The sequence below is a fragment of the Littorina saxatilis genome, linkage group LG10 (genome assembly GCF_037325665.1).
Source record: "Littorina saxatilis isolate snail1 linkage group LG10, US_GU_Lsax_2.0, whole genome shotgun sequence".
NCBI classification, from domain to species: Eukaryota; Metazoa; Mollusca; class Gastropoda; order Littorinimorpha; family Littorinidae; genus Littorina; species Littorina saxatilis.
Window position 1 is genome coordinate 37,122,095 of NC_090254.1, and position 8,465 is coordinate 37,130,559.

At 43.2% G+C, this 8,465-nt stretch overlaps 1 long non-coding RNA gene across 2 annotated transcripts in view; it reads left to right on the plus strand.

Moving 5' to 3' along the window:
* The first annotated feature begins 228 nt into the window (after positions 1 to 228).
* Positions 229 to 8,465, plus strand: part of LOC138978730 (uncharacterized) — a 27,107-nt gene continuing 18,870 nt past the window's right edge. The window contains exon 1 of one of the 2 annotated variants that reach the window (XR_011459779.1): positions 229 to 403. This is a non-coding gene — a long non-coding RNA (uncharacterized lncRNA). Of the gene's footprint in view, positions 404 to 1,712; positions 3,677 to 8,465 lie in introns of those variants that run through there. The other variant, XR_011459778.1, reaches the window with a different exon arrangement.

Below are 8,465 nucleotides of genomic sequence, written 5' to 3' on the forward strand. Positions count from 1 at the left end.
CTCAGTGCTATGAACTAAGGCTAATATTCCAGTATAGAGCAGAAACAGTTGGGTATAACAGGCAAGCGAGCTTAACAGTGTGCTGGTTGCAGCTGTTGGTAGCCAAACTATTCCCTCTGCTTAGCTATTTTTAACTCACACTAAAACACAAGCTGGGAACAGCCGTAATATATCGAACAGCAACAACGTAAAGTATGCACATGACTGTATTCTCTCTGTTTCAGAGAGTGCCAAACAGAAGGTGGCATCACTCAGCCCAAAGCAGAAGATCGCGATTGTCGTTCTTGTCGTCCTCTTCGTGCTACTCGTACTGCTGGACCTGAGAAACGAACACGGTGTCGGGCGTCGCTTTCTGTTCCCGTTGCTGCGCTTCGTCTTCAAGATCATCTCCTTCATACTCTCTGTGATTCTCTTTCTGCTGTTCCAAGTCTGCTCTTTGTTAATGTTTGTTTTGTCAGCTGTGGCTTTTCTTTGTAGTGCGCTGCCTCCCTTGCTCAAATGTCTTGCTCGCTTGGTTGGTGCCGTTTTTGAAAAACTCTGCCAGGCGGCCAAATTCGTGGTCGAATCTTTGAGTCGCTGGGGCAAAGCCGCTTGGGAATCCGCGCTGAAGACTCTGGGTCCGACTGTCGCCGGCGGGGCTGCTTTGGCCGGCCTTGGCTCGATGTTGGCTGCAAGCTCCTTGGGTCTCTGGCCGTTTCTTTTGCTGGCAGGACTTCTAGCTGCTGTTGTTGCTGCAGCAGTGGCTGCCGGCTTTGCGAAACCAGAATCGTGGAAGCAGATCCTGCCTACGTTTCAGTCTGTAATTGGTTCGATTTTAGATTCAATCAGAGGACTACAGAGTACTACTATGGTTTCAGGGGGTTGTGTTGCTCTGATCTGCATCCTCTTAATTTGTGTTGTCTTCGCCGGGAAACTCGTGGAGGCTATTTTGCTTGGAGGATTGATCGCTTGTGTTGTAGCCTTGGGAAACCAAGCGTTTCGAAAACGGCTCTTGGAATTTATGGGTCCTCGGCTTCATCGGTTCACAGATTTCAATGGGAATGAGCACCGCGATCAAAACATCTGTGTTGGACTGGTGATATTAGTTTGCATGTTCACTGTTACTTGTGATCTTCTGAGTCTCCAGACCCGAGCGCATGTGACGTAAGCTCATTCAGATGCTTATTGGTCTGATTGCGCAGCAATGTCAGCTTATTGATCTGATTGGTCAGCAACGTCAGCTTATTGATCTGATTGGTCAGCAATGTCAGCTTATTGGTCTAATTGGTCAGCAATGTCAGCTTATTGATCTGATTGGTCAGCAATGTCATGTCATCTTATTGATCTGATTGCTCAGCAATGTTAGCTTATTGATCTGATTGGTCAGCAACGTCAGCTTATTGATCTGATTGCTCAGCAACGTCAGCTTATTGATCTGATTACTCAGCAATGTCAGCTTATTGATCTGATTGCTCAGCAACGTCAGCTTATTGATCTGATTACTCAGCAATGTCAGCTTATTGATCTGATTGCTCAGCAACGTCAGCTTATTGATCTGATTACTCAGCAATGTCAGCTTATTGATCTGATTGCTCAGCAACGTCAGCTTATTGATCTGATTGCTCAGCAACGTCAGCTTATTGATCTGATTGCTCAGCAATGTCAGCTTATTGATCTGATTGCTCAGCAATGTCAGCTTATTGATTCTCTATTATTATTCTTTTCCTTTTTTATATTTAGTCAAGTTTTGACTAAATATTTTAACATCGAGGGGGAATCGAAACGAGGGTCGTGGTGTATGTGCGTGCGTGCGTGCGTGCGTGTGTGTGTGTGTGTGTGTGTGTGTGTGTGTGTAGAGCGATTCAGACTAAACTACTGGACCAATCTTTATGAAATTTGACATGAGAGTTCCTGGGTATGAAATCCCCGAACGTTGTTTTCATTTTTTTGATAAATGTCTTTGATGACGTCATATCCGGCTTTTCGTGAAAGTTGAGGCGGCACTGTCACGCCCTCATTTTTCAACCAAATTGGTTCAAATTTTGGTCAAGTATTCTTCGACGAAGCCCGGACTTCGGTATTGCATTTCAGCTTGGTGGCTTAAAAATTAATTAATGACTTTGGTCATTAAAAATCGGAAAATTGTAAAAAAAAATAAAAATTTATAAAACGATCCAAATTTACGTTTATCTTATTCTCCATCATTTGCTGATTCCAAAAACATATAAATATGTTATATTCGGATTAAAAACAAGCTCTGAAAATTAAATATATAAAAATTATTATCAAAATTAAATGTTCCAAATCAATTTAAAAACACTTTCATCTTATTCCTTGTCGGTTCCTGATTCCAAAAACATATAGATATGATATGTTTGGATTAAAAACACGCTCAGAAAGTTAAAACAAAGAGAGGTACAGAAAAGCGTACTATCCTTCTTAGCGCAACTACTACCCCGCTCTTCTTGTCAATTTCACTGCCTTTGCCATGAGCGGTGGACTGACGATGCTACGAGTATACGGTCTTGCTGAAAAATGGCAGCTACTTGACTAAATATTGTATTTTCGCCTTACGCGACTTGTTTTGGTATGATCTGGCAAGTGAAAAGGATGACCTTAACTGGATTTGTTTTTGTATGTGTTACATTTGTATACATGTTTATTCATAGACCTATGTTCATTCGTTGTTTTCTTTTATTTTCTCTCTCTTTGATCTGATCTGATCAGCAAACCGAAAAAAGGCTGAGAATATAAGCACTGATGTTGATTTGGGACTCACGTTCCATTGTTGGTTCTGGTTGACTTTAAAAAGACATAATTTTGAAGATAGCCATTTTTTTGAAGTTTTCTGGAAGTTCAACCTTAGAAAGTCCAATTGACATTCGTTGTGATTCAATTAAGACACACCTGCAATGATACACTCTAAAATGCTAAGCAGCTATGCCAATTAACTAAATCATTGTGATTAAGGGTATACTCTACGTCTTCCTAGAGAGCACAAACACGGTTGTTAAAAAATGTTAACGCTTTAACGCTCAAAAACTAATACATTTTAAACGTTCTACTTAAACGAATAACACGCGGTAGGAGCTTCTTCATGTTTGATCAATGCAAGGAAACTGTTAACAAGGCCAACCGTCATGAAATGACCTCAAAGAAAATAAAACTCGAAGAAAACTGACTGCAAGCCCTTTAATTTTCCCCATGACTCAGCGGACAAGCGTGTGTGTGTGTGTGTGTGTGTGTGTGTGTGTGTGTGTGTGTGTGTGTGTGTGTGTGTGTGTGTGTGTGAGCGTGTGTGTGAGCGTGTGCGTGTATGTGTGTGTGTGTGTGTCAACTTCTCCTCCCCCCCCCTCTCTCTCTCTCTCTCTCTCTCTCTCTCTCTCTCTCTCTCTCTCTCTCTCTCTCTCTCTCTCTCTCTCTCTTTATTTTCTATTCAGTGATCTATCTAGGTACAAAAGGAGAGTATGAATACGAGATTCGAAATTCAGCCTCTAGTTTCTCGAAAAAGAAAAGATTTGCAAATTGAGAGGTCGATCTACTAATTCTGCCAGCATAGTTAAAGATAAAGACTGCGGGAAAACCCGATATCATATTTGAACCGCCAACAAGAGCACAACAGAACAACATTATGACACAGATGCAGTCACATGATTATTGGTCGGTCGAATTACTGGGCCTCCATGAATACTTCAAGGTAGGTGTAAACATATAGTCGATGTCGTATTAATTTCTGCTATAAGTATAACTTTTTTCTCTCCCTTTCTCCGTTTAGAAACTGTACATATTTAATACAAGGAAAACACATGGAAAAACGATTTCGAAAAATGATCTCCTCTAAATCGTGTCTTATTTAAAATGTCACTGAATGACCGGCCCCCGTAGCGCAGTGGTTAGCGCATTGGGCTGCGGGCCGGGAGGTCGTGGGTTCGAATCCCATCAGGGTCATGTGGGTTTTTCGGGCTACGGTCGGCTCCTACCCAGAGTGGAAGTGCTATGGTTCCTATGGGAAGGCTGGGATCACACAGCTGAGTGTCATTCACTTAACGAATGCGACTTTGAGGGTGCTCAGGTTCTGTATGCCTGACTAACACCGCAGGTGCGGTAGTTCTCGGGCCTGGTTGATGCCAGGATATATTATGACAGTAAGCGTAGAGTGCTGCCCTGTCACGTAGTCTCAAAAACCAAAGCATCATCATTATCATCCTTGCTCTTGTGGCCCTTCATGCCCGGAGCTCTCATGGTGACCTTGGTCTCAGTGTTCCTGTTCGATCCATCCCTGAATAGTAGTTCTGCTGTCAGTCTTCAACGTGTGTCGTTCTGCGACTTAAAAGTCAATGTCGTTAGTGGGGGGCATAGTAGGTAGTGGGCTGCGTTAGCTCGGGACAGACCCACTACTGAACACCGTCGAAGTTGATGACACAACCATTTGTCGAGGATAGCGTAGGCAACCCGGTCTGCTCCCCGCCTAAAAAAGGCCAGTGCCGTTCCGTCTTCGAGGGACTGCGTGGGTTTCATTTCGGAGTTTTCCTTCTCCTAGACGAGTTTCCTTCCATGGATGATGAGCCTCCTCTACCCTCGTTTTGAATTCAGAGTGGTCTTCTCTTAGGATAGCTGCCTGCCAGGGTTGACGAGCCTATCCTGCCCGGCTATTGAGGTTGGTTCGTGGGCACCTGGGCGTTTCCACACACCTGGGCGTTTCCACATGCCGCACGTCTAGGGGCCAACCTCCTCCGAGTCCTTGTAGTCTAGCCTGGGGCCTTGCGGTACCCAGTTTACGCCTGTCGCCGCGATGGAGGCACTACATAGGGCTTGTTGTGGAGAGGTTATTGTACTGGCAGGAGAGACTGACGCATTCTGCTCTCTTTTCGCATTGTCCTAAAAAGGACAGACGGTGCTAGCCAGCGGTGAGGGCTGAAAGCGAGAAGTGACAAGCACAAGACACTTCGCCAACACACTAGACACGTCACACAACCGTTTGGCAGGCACCGTCGAAGTGACTCAGCAGAAGTGCAGTGTCATCTTCTGAGGGTAGCCCGCCGCAGCGACCCTGGAGCGTCCGTCTGTAAAATCTGTATTTTGTATAATTACACCCCCGGTATAGGGGTGTGTATAGGTTTCGGTCGATGTGTTTGTTTGTTTGTTTGTTTGTGTGTTTGTTTGTGTGTTTGTTTGTGTTCGCAAGTAGATCTCAAGAATGAACGGACCGATCGTCACCAAACTTGGTGAACAGGTTCTATACATTCCTGAGACGGTCCTTACAAAAATTGGGACCAGTCAAACACACGGTTAGGGAGTTATTGGTGAACTATAGTATGAGGGGGCATCTTCGGATATTCCCGGCGTTCTGTTACTATTTTTAGAAGGTCACCGCAGTGTCCAGAACGTAAATTGGACCCGTAAATTATCCTCACTGTAAAAGTGCAAAGGTCGAATCAATTTATAGCCACGCGAAAAATACACTCTCATCTATCTCTATATATCTATACAATAGATATAGATATATATATATGTTACAGTCAAAACGGGAAATCAGTCATTACGGGTAATGACTAAAAGTTTTAGTCATTTCCGGAAATGACGGTTTTGATCAGTCATTACTGGAAATGCCTAAAATCTTTAGTCATTACCCGTAAATGACTAAAAATATGCTCTAGACATTACCAGTAATGACTGAACATGAACTAAATGTTCTGAGATGAATCCCATTATTAAAAAAATTGTGAGTCTTCATAGTTTGCTCCCCCACAATCATCTAATTTTTATCCAATTATGCATGATATTGTGTTTCCATACAATATTTAACATAAGTCAATATTAAACTTAGTAATAATTCAAAAATCAAGCAAAAACACAGGCAGAGATGTGGAACTGAGGCCCACTCTTGGTTCCACTCCAAACATTGCCAGGTAGGGAGATCGCCCGATGCCTGCGCTGTGGGATCTGTTTTTAGCAAACTGCACAAATCTGAGTCCCAATGACCAACCCGTTGTTTGATTGTCCGTCATCCATGCAATTAGCATATCTTTAATGTCGGAGTTCGCTCTCTCGACTGAACCCTGGCTCTGGGGATGCCGTGGCTTTCCGTGGACGATTTTGAGTTCCGGCCAGATTTCCCGCAGTTCCCTTATGATGAAAGCGGTGAACTCAGATCCATTATCTGACTGTAGAATAACGGGGGCTCCAATCAAAGTAAAAATGTCAACAAGCTGTAGCGCAACTTCACTTGCTCGTTTGGAACTGAGTGGTCGAAGCACGACAAATTTGGTAAGATGGTCCTGATATACCATGATCCACCTGTATTGTCCATCCTGCATTGACTGAAAGTCGATGAGATCCACTTGACCCCTGGACGCGAATTCATGGGACAGAATGGGTCGAACAACCACTCCTTTGGTTCTCTTCCGTTTTGTTTTCTCCTGGAAAACCTTACAAAAAGACTTGAACAGTTCAACGCTTTCTCTCAAAACATTAGCAAACTTTTTTTCAAGCTCTTTCAGCATGCGGTCACGACCACCATGACCAGTTGCTATGTGTGCAGTTTTAATAATGTCGAAGGTGTCTTCAATAGTCACAAAGTAGATTGGAGAGTCTTCAGGTGTCGTACGTTTCTTGATCAGCTTCTCCATGTGGCCACACTGCAAAACTTCATATCTGGAATACAACATATGATTCATTTAATATCACGAGAAAGAGAGAGAGAGAGAGAGAGAGAGAGAGAGAGAGAGAGAGAGAGAGAGAGAGAGAGAGAGAGAGAGAGAGAGAGAGAGAGAGAGAGAGAGAGAAAGAAAGAGAGAGAGAGAGAGAGAGAAAGAGGGTGGGAAGAGAGAGAAAGAGAGAGAGAGAGATAGAGACGGGGTGGAGAGAGAGAGAGAGAGAAAGAGAGAGAGAGAGAGAGAGAGAGAAGAGAGAGAGAGAGAGAGAGAGAGAGAGTCTAGTTAATTACTCATCTAGCCAGAAGTTTGTATTGCCTGCTTGTCTTCTTTACAAACATATCAAAAATCACAACAACAACAACAACAAAAAAAGACAGAGAGAGAGAGAGAGAGAGAGAGACAGAGGGAGAGAGAGAGAGAGAGAGACTGAGAGAGAGAGACAGAGACAGATTTAATTACTCACCGAGCCAGAAGTTTGTATTGCCTGCTTGTCTTCTTTGCTTGGGGTTGCAGTTGCTTTAATTCATCAATGATTCCGAAATATTTCTCTTTCGGTAACAAGCACCTTTGGGTTTGTTGATACCTTTTGTACAATTCCTCTGTAAACTTCTTTTCCAATTCCATACTGGCTGTGTTGATCTACAAACTCTTTCTGTGCTTCAGCGAGTGTGATCGTGAATCATAATTGTGGAAAAAATTCTACAGTTAACAAGAGTTCACATAATGTGTATTGGTAATCGACAGAAAGCCGAGTGAGCTAGTATTCACATTCCGCATTTTCTTGACTAGCAGTCAGGCAATAAGGGTAAAAAATATTCACAAAGTTTAGTCATTTACGGGTAATGCCTAAAGATTTTAGGCAATTCCGGTAATGACTGAGAGAGAGACTAGCAGTCAGGCAATAAGGGTAAAAAATATTCACAAAGTTTAGTCATTTACGGGTAATGCCTAAAGATTTTAGGCAATTCCGGTAATGACTGATCAAATCAGTCATTTCCGGAAATGACTAAAACTTTTAGTCATTACCCGTAATGACTGATTTCCCGTTTTGACTGTAACATATATACGGCTTCTCTGTGTGTGTGTGTGTGTTTGAGTGTGTCTGTAGAAAACACCTGTGTATTGCACAGTTCTGTTGGTGATGTGGTACCTAGGGCGTCGTCGACAAGTATGGGACTCGACATGATATGATCAGGAATGGCATTATGGCCCCTGAATCATGTTCGTGCTAAGGACGGGGGTGTTTTTCCTACCTCGGAGGAATTTCTTGTTATGTATGGAGCAGTGAGGCAGGGGCGGTGTGCGAGCACAACGGAAACAGGTGTAAAGACGAAAGAAAAAAAAAATCCTATCATCCATCTCTTAGTTGCCTCCCTTGCTTTTCATTTTTGAACATTGCTGAGAAAAACGATTTTCCCCTCAAATCATGCTATTTAAATAAAAAAAACTTGGACGGCAAAGTGTGTACACATTTTAAAACCTTATTTCGATTAATTTTTGAAGGATATCATCATGCAAATTTATTGTTTCAAAATATGTACTCCAAAATTTGGTTTTGATTATTCATTTGTTTTGTTTGTTTGTTTGCTTAACACCCAGCCGACCACGAAGGGCCATATCAGGGCGGTGCTGCTTTGACATATAACGTGCGCCACACACAAGACAGAAGTCGCAGCACAGGCTTCATGTCTCACCCAGTCACATTATTCTGACACCGGACCAACCAGTCCTAGCACTAACCCCATAATGCCAGACGCCAGGCGGAGCAGCCACTAGATTGCCAATGTTAAAGTCTTAGGTATGACCCGGCCGGGGTTTGAACCCACGACC